The following is a 20,224-nucleotide window of genomic DNA, read 5'->3' on the forward strand; positions in this document are numbered from 1 at the left end:
GGTGGGAAGGGTTAGAGTTTAAAGTTTATGCTGTTTGTGGGGAGAAGGTCAGATGGAGAATGTAAGTGTTTTTGGGGTGGGTGGGTGGGAGAGGGGCATAAGAAATGTATTTTTTAATTCTTATTAACTTTATCTTTAAATATTTAAATCTCCCAGTAGGCCTGAAAGCCCTTTAAAAATGATGTCAGTGCCTGGTCACAGGCAGCTAACGTCATTGCCGGGGACAAACAGCCAGGCCTCTCCATGTGATCGGGTGGGGGGGTGGGGGTTGCTGGCCGGGACAGTCCATTCCGGCTATTTACACGAGCCGCCACACAGAAGATTGTGGTGGCTCCGTGACAAGCGGGCTGCCGTTTTTTTTCTGTGGGAACAGAATTGTTCTGAACCCTCTCTGTCTCCTCCTTAAATTCCTCCCAATGCTCTAACACTGATTTACCTTCAAGTAGCTATTTCCTGTCCATTTTTGCTAAATCACATCTCAGTTTCGTGTTGCAGGAGGGTTGCGCTGTATCCTTGTCAGCTGCTGTGAATCAATGAGCAAGCATTTCCTCGGAGTTTGAAGCAACATTCTCTTCACGGTGCACACTTCTGGGCCAGTAGGTGGCAGTGGCAGTGGAGAGCACCATGTTGGGCAGTTTTCAGTGCCCTGAAGTCCCGTCAAGAACTGGAGCAGTGTCTTTGGCGGGCTCAGGCATGGAGCCAGAGCACCATGGGCAGCAGGGAGAAGCATAGACAGGAGAAGAAAGAGCTGGAAGGAGTGACCTAAGGCCCCAGAGATCAAGAAGCCCTGAGATGCTGAAGAGACCTCTGGTGATCTGGATATCAAGGTGATCTGTGGCTCTAGCTTCAAGTGGAACTAGCAACAGGAGGGTCACTAGCACACCTGCTCTCAACTTTGTTCTTGCGGTGCTTCAAGCCCAGTATTTAACTCTAAAACCCCCTTGCGAAGAGTAGGAATAAGAGGTCCAGAGAGAAAGGTTCAGGATCACAAACCTGCACTCCTGCTGAAGTGAGACATTCCAGCATCCCATTGTTGAACCGACAAGTCTGAAACACTGCTGATTTGGCATGGATTTTATTTTCCTGCCATCGGCAGCGGCGGGCAAAAAAATGGCGGCCTGCATGTGCGGGCCACATGACGCCATGATCTAGTGTGTGGCAGCTTATTATAATATGCAGGGCCTGTTTCTACGCTGGCGCCACTTTTAAAGGGCTGCCAGGCTTGCGTTGACAGATGACAGTAGACCCTGTTCCCCATCCCCAACCAACTACACCAAAAATAAATGTTCGACCCATTTTCATCCCCCCCTCCCCAATACACTGAAACTGCAGAGTTGACCCCTGCTCCCCACAACTGCACCAAGTGCAGAGGTCACCCCTTCCTCACCCACCTACATTAAAATGCAGCATTGACCCCGTTCCCCACCCCACCCCACAACTACACTAAAAATGCTGTGAACCCCCTGTTCCCCACATCAGTGGCGCCAGCTGTCTCTGGATGGGAAAGTGAAGGCGCGTGAGTGCCATCCGTCGCACTGAAGATCCGGATCCAATGGTAAGATCGTGGGGAATTGGATTCAAATATATGTATAGAGTTTATTTAAATATTTAAAATCGGGTCCCGTCGCCAAGCGACGGGGGGGTCGCCAGGAAACCTTGCAGCTGCCAGGAAGGTCGGGCCCAGCAATCCCGGTGTCAGGCTCGGTGGTGGGTATCTGCCAGTGCGATTGTTCGGCAACACCCCGACCCCCACCCCCGCCCCACCACCACCATGGAGCCCGACATCAGGAGCTGAACAAAATTCAGCCCAAAGAGTTAAACTCTCATCGGTTCTCCTGCTTCGGGGTGACGAGCAATAGTTGCCCACTGTAAGACTTTGTTTCTTTAAAACAAGTTTTTTTCTTCATGAGTCTACTTTCATGTTTGGTGCCAGTGGAATAAAGAGAAACTGAGCTGGAACTTTCACGTGTTCAGCGTGCCTGCATTTTTACATTAGTAAAATTGTCCTTTCTACAAGTTAAAACTTTTACTCTTGATCTATCTTTGTCCTTTTCCACATCTAACCGAATTACTGTCACTACCACCAAAATGCTCTCTCACTGATACCCCTTGCAGTCTGATAATTTAGCAACAGTGGAGGTGTCTTGAGAGGTGGTGGTGAGGTAAAGATGGGTATTATCAGCATACATGTAAAACCTAATATGTTTTTGGATGATGTCACTGAGGGGCACCATGTAGATGAGAAATGGGTTGGTGCTAGGCAAAGATCCTATGGGGACGTCAGAGGTAACAGTGCAGGAACAGGAAGTGAAGCCATAGCAGGTGATACTCTGGCTACGATTATTTGAACTAGACTGTTTTCAAGCTTGGTGTCATATTTGATTCTGAGATGAATTTCCGAACACGTATCTACGCCATCACTAAGACCACATATTTCCACCTCCATAACATCGCCCGATTCTGCCCCTGCCTCAGCTTATCTGCTGCTGAAACCCTCATCCATACCTTTGTTACCTGTAGACTTAGCTATTCCAATGCTCTCCTGGCCGACTTCCCACATTCTACCCTCTGTAAACTTGACGTCATTCAAAACTCTGCTGTCGATATCCTTACTCGTGCCAAGTCCCATTCACCCAGCACCCCTGTGCTCGTGAACCTATATTGGCTCCCAGTTAAGCAATGCCTTGATTTTAAAATTCTCATGCTTGTTTTCAAATTCCTCCATGGCCTCAGCCCTCCCCATCTCTGTAATCTCCTCCGGCCCCTCAACCCTCCGAAATATCTGCGCTCATCTAATTCTGGCCCCTTGAGCATCGTAATTTTAACTGCTCCACCACTGATGGCCATGTCTTCAGCTGGCTTGGCCCTAAGCTTTCGAATTCTGTTCCTAAACTTCTGCACCTCTCTAACTCTCTTTCCTCCTTTAAAACGCTCCTTAAAACCTACCTCTTTGACCAAGCCTTTGGCCATCTACCCCAACATCACCTATTGTGGTTCAGTGTCAAATTTTGCTTTATAACATTCCTGTGAAGCACTCTGGAATGTTTTATTACATTAAAGGTGCTACAGAAATACAAGTTATTGCTGTTGTTGGTTGTGGGATCACTTCGCTTTTTTCATAGCATATTGCTTCTGCTGTTTAAGCATGTATGTAATCCTGTGTTGTATTTTCACCAGGTTGGTAGCTCATATTTCGGTATGCCTAGTGCTGCTCCTGGCATGTTGTTAAGTTAGTCACTGAACCAGTTGAGATTTTACAACTATCCAATAGCTTCATCGTCACTATTACTGATACTAGCTTTTTATACCAGATGTATTTAATTAACTCAATTTCAATTCACAACTTCCATGGTGGAATTTGAACTCACGTCTCCCAAGTTTTAGTACAGGTCTCTGGATTAGTAGTCCGACAACATTCCTGACTAGTCTGTGATCCCTCTGGTGCTACTGTTCTTTTTCCTCAAAAATGAAAGGGGATTTTTTTTATTCGTTCGTGGGATTTGGGCATCGCTGACAAGGCCAGCATTTATTGCCCATCCCGAATTGCCCTTGAGAAGGTGGTGGTGAGCTTCCTTCTTGAACCGCTGCAGTCCATATGGGGTAGGTACACCCACAGTGCTGTTAGGAAGGGAGTTCCAGGATTTTGACCCAGCGACAGTGAAGGAACGGCGATGTGGTTCCAAGTCAGGATGGTGTGTGGCTTGGAGGGGAACTTACAGGTGGTGGTGTTCCCATGCATCTGCTGCCCTTGTCCTTCTAGGTGGTAGAGGTCACGGGTTTGGAAGGTACTGTCTAAGGATTTCTTATGGGAAACTCAATATGACTTCATTTATGGAACTGGGGTGGCTGGGTATCCTCTTTGTTCCACAGCAAAGACTTTCTTTTTACAAAAAATATTTTATTACTTACCTTACATTGATAACCTTGGGAGGTGCTGAGAAATCCTACCTGGGGCAGGCTCAGAGCAGTCAAATTTTTCAAAGGGGTACTTTAAAAGGTGTTAAGCTCCTATTTAAGAGGCTCTGTTTTAAACATCCACTGGGGATGCCTCCAAAACAAGGTCCTACGACTGAAGCAGTTGGATCAAACCAGTGCATATTAGGCATAGGCTAACACAATGCTACACTGATATGCTTTGCATCAGTTTTACACCCAAATTCTATCTCAATTTATTTCTGGAGAGAGAAGGGATATAGGATGATGATTAAAAACTGAATAGGTAACTTTGAAATCAATCAAAAATATCACAGTTATTGTCAAGACGACATTAATACCCTCAGACAGGATGATTCCAGGCAATATAATTTTCAGTAGATGATCCCTGAATATATTTAACTCTTAGTGCACCACAGAGCAGTTAACCCATCCTATGGTAATTAGATTCTACCAATGCACAAAAACCATTGCCCCAATATTTATGGGGAGACAGGGAGACGCTAAGTGGCCGAAGAACCTGATGAGGCCGGGACTTGGATATCCAGTGGATTTAAAGGCAGCACCTCATTATCATTCTTTTGTTCTATTTCCTGTCCAGCAGCTGGCCAAATTGGTAGCAGGTTGCACCTTGGGCCCTGTCCCTAACAACTGGGAGGGCAGAAAAGTCAGCAATTGGGGAGGTGGGATGAGGGGGCTGGGGGGAAGAGAGAGGCTGCAATTGGCGGGTGGAGGCGGGGAACAGCAATCGGGGCAGCAGGGGGTGAGGTTAGTGATCAGGAGCAGAGAAGGGAGAGGCCATGGCGGGCTGGGGAAGGCTGAAGGTTTCCTTAAGGGACCAGTGGGAGTACGATAAAGAAGTACGAAAAAGGCACTTGGTTTGTGGAGCTGGCCATTCCCATGTCGCTTTCATTGCCGGTTTTTACGACCCCTGGGAAATCTGTGTAGCAATGGTAAATTTTAAATCGGACTCTCAATTATGCTACGGGAGCCTGATTTAAATATGTTAATTAAGTCCCCTCCCCTCCGAGATGGAACTCAGATGGTCCAAATTCTGCTGCTGTAAAAATGGTCACAGGTGCGGAACTGTGCGCAGCACACTGGGGACACATTCCCCTTACTGAAGTGCTTAGTCTCCTCTTCCATCCATCTGACGTCATGCAGTGGGGGTGGTAATATTGATGCCCATGTGACTATAGAATCTTAATTTCTAGGCCTTGGTTGGCTGAAAAAAAATAGCTTTAAAAATATATTTCGATGCAAAATGTTTTAAAAATCTTTAAAATAGTTTTGAGTTGTTTATATGTGCCTTGTATAGTTAATATAATAGTAATAAAGATATGCTTGACATTTGAGAGTTACCATAAAATATTTTTTATTTGCTTTCCACACCATAGTGTGTCAGCTGGAAACTTTACAAATTGTCAGCCGTTGAGATTGGAATTTACCTGGGTCTGTTGGAACGGTAAGGAATTAAAATAGCAATCAATATGGAGGCAGAGGGCTGATGATGTAATGACAGGTATGGAGGCCTAAGGCCTACACACGTTACGATGGGCTCAGCTGAGCCCAATGTTGCCATAGCACACTGGGAGCCTGCAGACAAACTGCGCACTAGGCTTATTAGAGCTACAATGAATACTCATAATAAAGGTACCTCTCTATAATTAAACTGGAGTTCCTAAGCTCCAGTCATTGAAAGTCTTGTGTGATCACCGTTAAGAATGATGTCCCTTTAAGATCTTAGGATGCGAATGAGCTAAGTACCAGGACATAGTCAAGTGACCACATCCCAGAGGCACTCTGCAACTGTAACACCCAGAGTAAGGTTCTGTAAATAGTTTGCTACGTACTGTGTAATAGTTTAGCTGTAATAAATCTGTTTTGGGATCTATGACCAATTGGACTCCATGCATCTCATTTATGTTGCATCAGACAACATAAAATAACTCATTACAGAAAGTCCTTTGCCTTGGGCACCCAAGGAGGCATAAAATGGGGCTGTTACCTTGCCCTATAAGAAGAAATAAAGAACTTGAATTTACATAATGTCTTTCACTACCTCTGTATGTCTCAAAGCTGATTTACAGCCAATTAAGTACTTTTGAAGTGTATTCACTGTTGTAATGGAGGAAGTGTGGCAGCCAATATACATCCAGCAAGGGCTCCAAATAATTGACCAAATGACTAGAGAATCTGTTTGAGGGATATTGCTTAAGGGATAAATATTAGCCAGGACACTGGGGTAAAACCCCTGCTCTTCTTCAAATTAATACCATAGGATCTTTTACATCAGCGTGAGAGGAAAATCAAGGCCTCAGTTTAACATCTCATCTGAGATGTGACAGTTGTGGGCAAACAATGAAGGGTCAATGGAATTGTTTTCCTACCAGGTGACGTGGAGGATATAAACATATGAACATATGAATTTGGAGCAGGAGTAGGCCACTCGGACCTTCGAGCCTGCTCTGCCATTCAATAAGTTCAAGGCTGAACTGATTTCTCCACATTTCCACCGACCACCAATAACCTTCCACCCCAGTTACAGTGGAGCACTTCCTCAGTGTAGTGACAGCTAGTTTATGTTTGCAAATCACTGGAGTGAGACTTGAACCCACTACCTTTTGACTGACAGGTGAGTGTGACACCTTTCCTTAGGGACATACAGCTTGCCTCTTCTTTGGAATTCTGACCCTCTGAGGCTGAAGTGCTCCACTGCCACCACCAACATCCTCCCTGCTACCAAATAGGAAAACAATTCCGCCGGCAGCCCTTCACTGTTTGCCCACAATTGCAAACCCAATGCTCCTGGCACTTCCCCCATCACATGCAAAGTGCCCAGAAAAATAATGAAATGATTTGACTTGGCACCAGCATCACATACGTGCAGTGTCCTCTAGGACAACACTATCAGCTCTAGAATGCCTCTTTTCACACACATGCCCCACCATACATTTTAAGGTCACAGCCTCAAAGTATCTAGTTGCAATAGGTTAGAAAATTTCCTTCATCCCTGGGATCTGGGTTCAAAATTAGCTCAGAATGATGCAACAGTGCAGTTGTACGGCCAGTTCCACATTGATGAAGATTGGTTTCTGGCTCTACCATAATAAGTGACCATAATTCCATAAGTTTTAAGGTACTTGTGGATAAGGATAAGAGTAGTCCTCGGGTGAAGGTGCGAAATTGGGGGAAGGCTAATTATAACAATATTAGGCAGGAACTGAAGAATTTAGATTGGGGGCAGCTGTTTGAGGGTAAATCAACATCTGACATGTGGGAGTCGTTCAAACGTCAGCTGATTAGAATCCAGGACCAGCATGTTACTGTGAGGAAGAAAGACAAGTTTGGCAAGTTTCGGGAAGCTTGGATAACTCGGGATCCTGTGAGCCTAGTCAAAAAGAAAAAGGAAGAAATTGCAAGGGCTGGAAGGCAAGGAACAGACGAAGCACTTGAGGAATATAAAGACAGTAGGAAGGAACTTAAGCAAGGAGTTAGGAGAGCTAAAAGGGGTCATGAAAAGTCATTGGCAAACAGGATTAAGGAAAATCCCAAGGCTTTTTAGCTTTTTATACATATATAAAGAGCAAGAGGGTAACCAGGGAAAGGGTTGGCCCACTCAAGGACAGAGATGGGAATCTATGTGTGGAGCCAGAGGAAATGGGCGAGGTGCTAAATGAGTACTTTGCATCAGTATTCACCAAAGAGAAGGACTTGGTGATGATGAGCCTAGGGAAGGAAGTGCAGATAGTCTCAGTCATCTCATTATCAAAAAGGAGGAGGTGTTGGGTGTCTTGCAAAGCATTAAGGTAGATAAGTCCCCAGGGCCTGATGGGATCTACCCTAGAATACTGAGGGAGGCAAGGGATGAAATTGCTGGGGCCTTGACAGAAATCTTTGCATCCTCATTGGCTACAGGTGAGGTCCCAGAGGACTGGAGAATAGCCAATGTTGTTCCTTTGTTTAAGAAGGGTGGCAAGGATAATCCAGGAAATTATAGGCCGGTGAGCCTGACGTCAGTGGTAGGGAAATTATTAGAGAGGATTATTCGGGACAGGATTTACTCCCATTTGGAAACAAACGAACCTATTAGCGAGAGATAGCATGGTTTTGTGAAGGGGAGGTCGTGTCTTACCAATTTGATTGAGTTTTTTGAGGAAGTGACAAAGATGATTGATGAAGGAAGGGCAGTGGATGTTGCCTATATGAACTTTAGTAAAGCCTTTGACAAGGTCCCGCATGGCAGACTGGTACAAAAGGTGAAGTCACACGGGATCAGAGGTGAGCTGGCAAGATGGATACAGAACTGGCTCGGTCATAGAAGACAGAGGGTATCAGTGGATGGGTGTTTTTCTGAATGGAGGGATGTGACTAGTGGTGTTCCGCAGGGATCAGTGCTGCGACCTTTGCTGTTTGTAGTATATATAAATGATTTGGAGGAAAATGTAGCTGGTCTGATTAGTAAGTTTGCGGACGACACAAAGGTTGGTGGAGTTGCGGATAATGATGAGGATTGTCAGAGGATACAGCAGGCTATAGATCGGTTGGAGACTTGGGCGGAGAAATGGCAGATGGAGTTTAATCCGGACAAATGTGAGGTAATGCATTTTGGAAGGTCTAATGCAGGTGGGAGGTATACAGTAAATGGCAGAACCCTTAGGAGTATTGACAGGCAGAAAGATCTGGGCGTACAGGTCCACAGGTCACTGAAAGTGGCAACGCAGGTGGATAAGGTAGTCAAGAAGGCATACGGCATGCTTGCCTTCATCGGTCGGGGCATAGAGTATAAAAATTGGCAAGTCATGTTGCAGCTGTACAGAACCTTAGTTAGGCCACACTGGAACGACGGAGGTGGAGGGGCGACATGATAGAGGTTTACAAAGTTATAAGCGGCATGGACAGAGTGGATAGTCAGAAGCTTTTTCCCAGGGTGGAAGAGTCAGTTACTAGGGGACATAGGTTTAAGGTGCGAGGGGCAAAGTTTAGAGGGGATGTGCGAGGCAAGTTTTTTACACAGAAGGTGGTGAGTGCCTGGAACTTGCTGCCAGGGGAGGTGGTGGAAGCAGATACGATAGCGACGTTTAAGAGACATCTTGACAAATACATGAATAGGAAGGGAATAGAGGGATATGGGCCCCGGAAGTGCAGAAGGTGTTAGTTTAGGCAGGCATCAAGATCGGCGCAGGCTTGGAGGGCCGAATGGCCTGTTCCTGTGCTGTACTGTTCTTTGTTCTTTGTACTAATGCTAAACACTGTGGGACCATTTCAATTTTGGATTTATACACTGGGACATAGGGTTCCCAATTGGGAGGGATGTCCCAAGCCCACAAGGAGGCTGCCAGGTTTTACTGGGCGGCCTCCTGTGGAACCTCAGCCGCCCGCCGGCCGGTGGTACAATACCAGTGGTGGCAGGAGGAGGCCCTTAAGTGTCAGTTAATTGGCCACTTAAGGGCCTTGATTGGCCTGCAGCGGGCATGCCGATTCTCACCACCGCTACCCTTCATAAAATTGCAGCAGGAAGGCATCGGGAACGGCAACCCCACCTCCCACTCAATCAACTGTGATAGAAATTGATGCTTTTTGTCCCCTCGTTACTTCTGTAAATAAACAGCACATGCTGCAGTCAGTCACAATCCATTATCGGAAAGGCTCCTGAAATAAGCGTGAAGCCCCCGATTAGCACAGGCAACTCACCGAACACCTGTTTCAGGTAGGTGTCCTGGATGACTCCAGGATGCTCTAACTAATATGGTGTGCAGCTCAGACCCAGTGTGGAAAGAACATTGCATATGCCATATTGGACCCTCAGTGCCTGTTTTTCACCCAATCCAATCAGATTATGTATCTTAACATCTAAAGGTTTCCAAATGGCGTTTGCCCACACAAATACCACAGCCACTTACATTTTACTTCAAAGGCATCAATCAGCATGTCTGTAATGACAAAGGTGACAAAATTACCCACAAACAGAATTACACCTAAGCAGAATGATGTCAAGACCTATAGACAATGCATTTGAAATTATATTTGCATCCCTTGAAAAATAAGCTAACAGTGCATGCCTTGTACCCTGTGTATTATGACCTGCAAGAAAAAAATGCAATCAATAATCCAACATGGACAGAAAATGCTTTCATTCATGTCACAGAAATCCTCTCCCAGAGGCTGTCTCTTGCTGGTTTGAATTGCACCAGCTGCAGTATAACTCTGATCGAGTGGGAAGCAGCATTTTAAAAGCACCAGACTGTTGCACCGCTTGAGATTTGTTAAAACTTTTAATGGGATCTTTTTACGTTCCCAGCAGATGTCTCCTGATTGTAAAAATTGGACACCAGAAGGGAAGAGTCCTTTATATGTACCGAAACACATAGGCGCATAGCTCCAGTGGCTTACCTTCGGCGATGCACAATGAGCAGTAAAACTGTGCATTATACTCCACATGTCAGTCTGAGACCAGTAGTTGCAATCTAACTGCAGCCAAAGACTTATTTTCCTATCAATATAATAATAAAACTTATAGATAATGCAATCAGTATTAGGCCAGCAACTAGTGGCCAAATGATCCACAGCATAAATCTGCCCTTAGTTTGAAACAAATTGGGACTAAATTGTTCAATTTTTTTAATTTTATTTAGAGATGCAGCACTGAAACAGGCCCTTTGGCCCACCGAGTCTGTGCTGACCAACAACCACCCATTTATACTAATCCTACATTAATCCCATATTCTCTACCACATCCCCACCATTCTCCTACCACTTACACTAGGGGCAATTTACAATGGCCAATTTACCTATCAACCTGCAAGTCTTTTGGAGGTGGGAGGAAACCGGAGCACCCGGCGGAAACCCACACAGACACAGGGAGAACTTGCAAACTCCGCACAGGCAGTACCCAGAACTGAACCCGGGTCACTGGAGCTGTGAGGCTGCGGTGCTAACCACTGCACCACTGTGCCTCCCAGTCCAGTGAGAATTGGGGGCATGCGAGGCAAGATGTGGGGGAATAAATCAAAAGTGGTGCACATTCCAAACCTTAACAATTATTGATAACTACTATCACAGAGAGCACTGACCTCTCCTATTAAAGGCCGCAAGGCAAAAGACAGCTGACTGCAACAAGAACTTGCTTTAATTTTCAGGTATTGTCATGTTAGAGTCATTCAAAGTACGTGTAACTAAAACAGGCTGGCAAGCTGTTGAACAACAAATGGACACTGAATAACTAAAGAAGTGAATCCATAGACATTTGGGATACAATGTAGGTGGAAACTGCTGGAACAAGGCTGGTCAGTCTTAAATTTGATGGCACCACTTGACAAACTAAAATCTGCTCAAAGTTCGTCTTTATTTCTTTTAGATTGGTGACAGTACTATTAAACAGTAACATTCAAAACATACGTTCAAAGGTGGGTATGAGTAATGAGGCAGATGGACAGAGTTCAGTTGAAGTAATAAATGACAGGATTTCTTTGACAGAAACAGAATCTAATTCTGATTTATTTATATTAAATACGTGACAATACTCTTACAATCATTTCAAAGTTCTTTCGTCATTTACATTTTGAAGGAATTTTGTGATTTAATACTAAAGTAATTTTGATGCACAGCTTCAATCCTTATCCGTACTGTGCTGATCTGTGATCATCTTAGAACAGGTCTACATTCAAGGTCAATTGATATATTGAAGCTAGTCACTAAAACACTGCTGGATAGCAATCTGGTACATCATAATCACTGATGTATGTGAAAGAGGTAGCAAATTAAAATGAAACTGAGGCAGGGGCTGGACATTCCAACATAAGAACCTATGAGAATATTTCCACTGTGTACATTCATGGAAATCAATTAGCAGCCAGTTATATGCTGCTTGTGAATTCAGCCACAATCATTACAATTAGGTGAAAATAGAAGCTCAATTACCAGGAAAAAAATAAATTTAACTGAATTGTGCTTTCTCAGCCCTATTTTTTCTGATTCAACCTTTTTAGGTTGGGATGAGCTAACTGGAAGAAAATTAAGTGCACGGTTCAGAAAATCATTATACTATTACAGACCTCAAAGCCAGTGCAATGAGTGCAATCTCTTATTTGAAGATTTAATGTTTAGGAATTTAGAGCTAATCTACAAGTGTTAAAATAATGGTAATTGGAAACTGGAGCAGTTGTTAGATAATCCTGTAATAGGTCTAGGGGGGTTGTGCTTCGTAGTCATGTTGAAGCTATTGTAGCTTGCACAACTTTTTGTTTCCCCTCCTTTCCCCTCTGAAGGTATGCTTCCGAAGCCACCGGCTGTCATCCAGTACCTCATTCAAGTGGCCATTTTTCATGGTTGAGTATGTGTTTTGGTAGGCTATTTGAGAATGGGGCAGTATTGCAGACAAACGGATCCTGACCTCACCCTACATTTAACAGCACGGTCACTGAGTAGTGAGATGGATGGGGAATCCTGGCTGATATTTTTTTTCCCTCTCCTTCTCCCAGTGTCATTGAAGCTGGTTGAGATCAGCTACCTCACCACGAACGGAACATCAAAACGTGTGCTTTGCGACTCCGTATGATGTAATTCCACTTTACATAACTAGACGAGCAATCGCACGTTACCTTGAAGAACTTAAAATCCTACAAAATATGGAGTTGTTTTAGTTGTAATCAAATTTGATGGCAAGCTATTGTGATATGATCCAAACACACTGTAGGAAAGAAGAGTACAATCCCCCTATGGAGCTTCCGAAGAAGGGTCACTGACCCGAAACGTTAACTCTGCTTTTCTCTCCACAGATGCTGCCAGACCTGCTGAGTATTTCCAACATTTCTTGTTTTTAATTAAAGAAGAATGAAGCATATGCACTAATTGTATCTTCCTTCCGAGTACTGCTGCAATAATTTCAACATCAAGAGCAAGATTTTAATTCACTCAGAGAAAACAGTGAGAATGGAAAAAATATTTAAGAACAGGAAATGGCTATTAGAACCAATACCTCATCCATTTTTATTGTCAACAGTATTACCTGCCATCTCCCCATGCCTATCAATCTCTGCCGAGAAACACATCCACCTTCAATCCATTTATACTATTCTGAGTCCACAATTGTGAAACTACTTCACATGTCAACTGCAGCTTAGTGGTAGCATTCTGAGTCACAAGGTTGTGAATTCAAGTTCCACTCCAGAGACTTGAGCATAAAATTCTAGGCTGACACTTAAATGGAGTAGTATGGGAATGCTGCACTGTTAGAGGACAAATATTTTGTATCAGACGCTAAACCAAGGCTCTGTCTGACCTCTCAGGTCAACATTAAAGATCCCACAGTATTATTTTGAACAGGAGCAGAGGATTTCTGCCCAGTGTGCTGGCCCAACATTTACTCATCAACCAACATGACTAAACCAGCTTATCACATTATCTTATTGCTGTCTGTGGGGCCTTGCAATGTACAAATTGGTGACTACAACTGGAGAGTAACTTGATTTAGCAATTCAGGTTATGCCAAAAAATAACTGCTTTCAATCTCAAGACCTGTGAGGTTTTCCAGTTTTCCTTTTGAACAAGTTTCTGACTTTGAGATTTAGATTTTTTTTTCTGGTAGTGCATGCATTGAGCAATTTATGACCAAGCAAATTTATAACCAATATTCTATATGTAGCACTAAATATTATCAGAAATTCAGCATTGTGGATGATATAAGATGAGCAAGAAAAATAGGCACAGAGTTAAAGGAACTTGTTGTTTTCAAAGACCAAATAATAAAATGATTCCCTCTGCATAGGTTAGTGTTGCAGTTTATGTGAAGCATTTCTGTCAGGTGTCCAATTCACCACAGACTACTGTTAAGTGATGCACACTATAATAAAGAAGATTCAACACCTCAAATAAGTCAATCTAAATGCATAGTTCACTCCATGCATAAAGCCAGCTTTGCCTCAGGCTTCCTTAAATGGCCACTAAAAGAAAAAGGCTAGAAACAAGCAGCAGATTAGTCAGCCTCTCTCGCCACAGCTTGGAGACACATAGCACATCACAACCACAGACGCTCATTGATCTGTTCGTCTTTCCCGCAGATCTCTGCATTTGTACTATTTTCCATTTGATTAAAGGGCCACTGTTAATTAACAAGCCAAAACAAATCTGTATATAAAAAAAGAAAATGAGCAACCTCAGGGGTTTCATACAGGTCACATTATCTTACATCATTTCCACAATGAAAATATAAAGGGATGATTTTCTCTCTGCTTCTATTTGCAGCAAAATCATAACAAATTCTTTATAAGTTGATTCTGATCAATTCGTTGAAAGGAACTGTCCATGATTGAGTTTTGTAACGGGACAGTCACAGACTTATACTGTGGAATCCCATCACTATAAAGTAGGAAATTCTATTGGTTTCATAGATGAAAATAACTTTCCCACTGTACCAGGTCTCTGGAATCACAGTGCCATATTCACAGACAGCCCTATTTGCATCTGGGCTCAAGTGTTCAGGAATGGCATCTCAGCACCCTCACAGCATACTTGCTGCCTGGATTTGACATAGTATCTTAAATGGTTAAAACATGAAAAGATCAAGCCAACTTCTACCACTTAAACCAAAAGAGGAATAATTTATTATTAATATAATTATTATATTATAATATTATTATAATTTATTTATTATATTGAGTCTGTATTCATTGGAGTTTAGAAGGATGAGAGGTGATCTTACTGAAGCATATAAGATCCTGAGGGGACTTGACAGGGTGAATGTTGAAAGGATGTTTCCCCTTGTGGTAGAGACTAAAACTAGGGGGCAAAGTTTAAAAATAAGGGGTCTCCCATTTAAGACAAAGATGAGGAGAATTTTTTTCCCGCAGAGGGTCATGAGCCTGTGGAACTCTCTTGCCCGGAAAGTGGTGGAGGCAGGGTCATTAAATGTTTTTAAGGCAGAGGTGGACAGATTCTTGACAAACAAGGGAGTCAAAGGGGGTAGGCAGGAAAGTTATGTTGAATCCACAAACCGATCAGCCATGATCTTATAGAATGGAAGAGCAGGCTAGAGGGGCCAACTAGCCTACTCCTGCTCCTAGTTCGTATGTTCATATGTAAAAATATGAGATTTGCACAGAACAAATTGTTTATAAGGTCAACAAATGAATTATTGCTCTGTATATTCCAATCAAGAGGAAGGTTGGATGGTGGGAAGTACATACAGACACAGACACAACACACACAATGGAATTGTGGAAGGGATTATTTTCCTACATAGCATTTAGACGACAAAAGGGTTTCCATGGCAATAAGATTTAGTGTAGAAGTCCTGTAGTGCTCCATAGCAATAAGAAAATGAAACTTTTGCCAGCAGAAATAGGCAAGTGTTAAAAAGTAGCATTTAATGGAGTAGTGTTCTGAATGCCAATATCTTAGGGCAAATGAGATTGGTTCATGCCATTGATCTTCAAGTACTTTTTGTATTTTGACCGTACCATTCTGGAGGGGCGCCACACATCTTCCTCACAGATAGGGCAGGAAATCGGAATGAGGATCTTTTATATATATATATGGAGTACCACACTCTCACACATCACAGTGAAGGATTTCAGAGGGCCCGTTGGTGGGAGCAGGTTTCTCAGCCTTTCAGGCCTGGATTGTATGTGGTGCAGGGTAAGCAAGATAAAGGAAAGGAACATAGGCACAGGAGTAGGTCATTCAGCCCCTCAATCCTGTTCCAGCATTCAATCATAACACAATGATCTGTATCTTAACTTCTTACACCTGTCTTGGTTCCCTCTCCCTTAATACCCTTGCCTAACAAAAATCCATTAATGTCAGTATTGAAATTTTCAACTGACCTAACTCCAGCAGCTTTTTGGGGGAGAATCACAGATTTCCACCATCCTTTGTGTGAAAAAGTGCTTCCTGATGTCACCCCTGAAAGGCCTAGCTCTAATTTTAAGATTATGCCCACATGTTCTGGGCTCCCCACCATTGGAAATAGTTTCTCTCTACCTACTCTATCAACACCTTTAATTATCTTCAACACCTAATTTAGTTCATCCATAATCTTCGATTAAAGAAAAAAATACAAGATGCACTTTGACCCTCAACTAAAAGAAAGATAAATGAAAGCACTGTTTGATATTGAAGGTTGACTTTAAACACAAGGAAATCATTTCAGCTATTTTAAAGGGCGGGATTGATTACGGTCTGGTAAGTGGGTGTGAAAGCATTTCTGTGCTTTGTGACTCAGACAGTTAATGTTACATATTTTTCTTCTATTTTTTGCAACCACTTGAGAGCTAAGTTCTGGTGTTTCCCATTTAAGCTTGGCAGGACACAGTCACAGTGGAAGTCACTATAACGTGTAACAGTCACTTCTTGTCCTGTCCGGTCAGTAGGTGGTATGCATGCCTTTCTACCTACCCAGGCTGCAGCAGGGAACATGTGGTGAAGTCATCACTCACAATGCATTTGCAGGGAACTTCCAGCTTTAGATCAAACCCCTCCTTCAAAGAGTGGAGATAGTGGATTGAACCATAGCCAGACATCTCGGTCATGGAAGGGGTTTCACTTTACGTAATTGGAAGGAAATGAAGGAGAGATGTTGGTGGGAAGATATTATCCTAATCCTCCAGGGTGTTTGCTACACTGGAGCTTGGCAAACTCAGAGAAATGACAATTACTTTTATCACATGAGATTTAAAATCAGAAAATTATTTTTAATAAACAAAATAGATGGAATATATTTAAATGCGCACTTTGTTCCACCTTCTGGACACAGTGAAGCTAATTATCAAAGAGAAAAGCAAACGTGCTGACATTAATGCCTTGTAGGTCATTACGTTTTCCCAATTTTCTCTGCTGTTTTTCTGAGCACTGCATTCAGGGATCAGGAATGTGAGCTGATGTTTTCCTTGATAATTCAGCACAGACTAAGGCCTTGAACTTCTGCTGTGTGCATATTAATATTCAAATTTATTACATTCCTAAACAATTCCCCTATCTGCTATTTCAACAGAGGTAGTGACTCCTTATAATAGCAGGCAAATGAAATAGGCATTTGTATTCAAATCTTTGCACAGCTTAATTTTAAGACTCAAGGATCAAACCTGAGAGTTGCTGACGTGAAATGATTAGTACCGCACTGCATGGTGTATTTATCTTCTGAGCCTTTTGGGAAGCCTGTGAATCCATTTTTTTATAAGCAGATGCATTTGTATCACCATTTTTTAACTTATATTTTTGCGTTTTCCTGAAAATAGAGACATGTTGTCAAAGTTATTTGTCTTGTACTCATCAGGACAATTTGAAAGAATACCAATGTAAGGGAAAACAATAACTTTTTACTGTATGAGAAGAGAGTGCTGATTGGTTGGCAAGTGAACTCTGATTGATAGAGGTGTTGCCATGGAGAATGTACCAGTTTACAGTAACTGACAGTTAACTGCTAAGCTTTGTTTGAAATTTAAACCAGGCAGCTTGACGCTGATTGGTCAAGGCATTGCCCTGAAGAATGAACCAGCGAATGGCTGTCACTTATTTTGTTTAGCTGAAACAGGCACAATGTTTGTACATGTTCTTGTTGTCTGCAAAGAACAGGGCCCTGTGTATTAATATATGTAGCTTCAAGTACATGCAAATGCACCACACTGAGAGCCCTACTGACAATTTTAAATTGGTTGTCAGCATAATTTTTAGCACACGGAGGATTATTTAGCAAATGCTGTTCAATCGCGGAATCACATCTAATGTTGGACACTGTGTTTTGAGTTTTGCAAGCATGGGCTGGTTGGGTACAGCCTGCACCTTGCCTGTTGTGAACAGCAAAAGGGACATGTTGTTTGATACGATCCTCCAGTCTTTGGGACGTATGGCCTATTTACCTACCATCATACTGGCATTGAAATTCATATATCACATTACTCATTTGTGTGATAGGCAAGACATCTTTTTGGCTCGATGTCAGCATCCTGTTAGTAGCGAACACGGGCCTAAGGCCATCATTTTCAGCCCTGAAAAGTGCCCATTCTACTTCAAATTACCCTGGAAGAGTAATGTATCCCAATAATTTGAGCAACAGGTAAAGCTAGCTGTTTCACGCTACTACTATTCAGTAGCAACATGTGTGGTGCTCACCACTAACAGGATACTTACTGCCTCTCATGCATGCATATACACACAAATAGATACAATAGATACAGAGGAGGAGAAAGAATTAAGGTTGGGTTGAAGTAGAGTTTATAATAAATGGAATACAGATACGTTTATTAGTGTCCTTGCAGTAGTGTCCCTAATTGAAGTGTAGGTCTTGGAGTTCTCACTGGGGCCTGGTGCACAATTTCAGACTTACTTCTCTGGTACCAGAAGACTGAAGAGGTGCTTTGTCTGTAGTCTTGAAGTCTAAGCTGTCACCATGGGTTCCCTGGGACTTTGCTGGAGAGAGAGACAGGGGGGGGGGGGGGGGGCGGATTTTTCCTCTGTCAATCCAGTTACAGTCTTTTTCTTTCTGTGGGGCACAATTCAATTCTTACCAGCAGGTAGGTCATGTGACTATCTATTTGTTTGAAACAGCAACTTCTTGGAGGGTTGTTGGATTTCACGCCTCCCAGACATATTCAGTGAAGAATGTAATATTGTTTCTTACAAAGTCAAAAGCTGTCGGTGTTTATTTGATCATCAGTATTGACAAAACCTATCTCGCTAATTTTTTAAACAAGTTATTTGAAATGTCCAGTAAAAAAGTTTCAAGTAGTGTCCCATATGACAAAATTAATATGTTTCCATTTGGCAGGTGTGATTTTTGCCACATCCTCAATTCTGGCTTCTTGTTTGTCCCTCATTATCACTCCACCATAGGCATCCATGTCTTCAGCTACCTAGATCCAAAGCTCTGGAATTCTTTTGCTAAACCTGTCTGTCTCTCTACCTCTCTTTCCTCCTTTAAAGTACTCCTTAAAATCTAACCCTTTGGTCAACTTTATATCTCCTCTCTCAAGATAAGATCACCTTTATGGGGCTTAGTATCAAATTTTGTTTGATAACGCTCCTATGAAGCACCTTGGGACATTTTACTACATTAAAGGTGCTATATAAATGCAAGCTGCTGTTGTTATCTCACAAAAACACCTCATTCACAGGATGTAATGCTTTTAGTTTCATTGGGAGATGGAATGCATGCCAGGGTAATCAAATACTTCTCCAAACGAGACTCAGTTGCTAAAGTAAAAGCAAAATACTGCAGATGCTGGAAATCTGAAATAAAAACAGAAAATGCTGGAAATACTCAGCAGGTCAGGCAGCATCTGTGGAGAGAGAAATCCATCATCAGAATGATCGTCAAATCAAATACCTTGAATAGTTGCACACACCAGCAGCCATAGATGGCACACCTATCAGGTTACTAATATGGGGACCAACTTTCACCAACTCATGCAGATGGTGCCATGGAGTTTTTTTTCTCTCCACAGATGCTGCCTGACCTGCTGAATATTTCCACCATTTTCTATTTTGGCATAGAGGATCACCTGCTTTACAGTCACCTAACACATCATCACCTGCTTCAGTCACCAGGGAGTTGGGTGTTGGACTGCACAGTCACTTGCTTGCTTCTAAGGTTTCCTTTTGCTTCAACTTTGCTCATCATTTCTTCATCTGCTTCTCCTTTATTCTTAGCAAAGTTGCTAATAGGTGAGCCTTTCCTAAGTGGTAAGCATTTTTGTTTGCATATTCTGACACTTCCCTTCTAATCGTTGGAATCCCTTTAAATTTCACACAGATCATTTTCCACTCACATCATTTATTGCTCCTTCCACACGTCCAAATCAGTGCCTGAAGCTATGCCCAATTATGAAAAAAAAACTGACCAAGGACAATTGGTTGCAAACAGCACACTTCATTTCAGGCGAGCATACCAGCAGTGTCAAGCCTTTCAACTGTAAACTGCTCCCAGATCAGAAACACTAGTCTCCTTGGGGTATTAGAGTAGATTTTGACTTTGGGTGATAGCGTAAGATAGGTGATAGCAAATCATCAGCCTGTTTTACCTCTCTCCCTTTGATGGAACTAATAATCGAGAGAGATGTAAAATGGGCTATCGTACAAAGTCGACAATCTACCCCATAGTATGAACAATTATAGTGAATTGGGATGGAGTCAAGTGTGGTCTTATTGCTGTTGATATTTGTACTTACTCTTGCTTCATATTGTTATCATTCGAGGAGGTTGAGTGATGAAGGATTGTTTTGAGATCTGTTTGTCACTCCAGAGCCTCTATATTGCCTGGCAACACAGGTGACAATAGCTGTGCCTGACAACTTGATGC

At 42.7% G+C, this 20,224-nt stretch overlaps 1 protein-coding gene across 2 annotated transcripts in view; it reads left to right on the forward strand.

Annotated features, from left to right (window-relative positions):
• Window positions 1-20,224, forward strand: part of ppp2r3a (protein phosphatase 2, regulatory subunit B'', alpha) — a 525,535-nt gene that overhangs the window by 80,923 nt on the left and 424,388 nt on the right. Inside the window, exon 2 of one of the 2 annotated variants that reach the window (XM_068042008.1) lies at window positions 5,331-5,398. The exons of the other annotated variant lie outside the window; for it this stretch is intronic. The gene's annotated coding sequence lies outside the window, so the exon portion shown is untranslated. The remainder of the gene's footprint in view (window positions 1-5,330; window positions 5,399-20,224) is intronic. 2 annotated transcript variants of the gene reach the window in all.

This window comes from Heterodontus francisci, chromosome 11, assembly GCF_036365525.1.
Source record: "Heterodontus francisci isolate sHetFra1 chromosome 11, sHetFra1.hap1, whole genome shotgun sequence".
Classification (NCBI taxonomy): Eukaryota; Metazoa; Chordata; class Chondrichthyes; order Heterodontiformes; family Heterodontidae; genus Heterodontus; species Heterodontus francisci.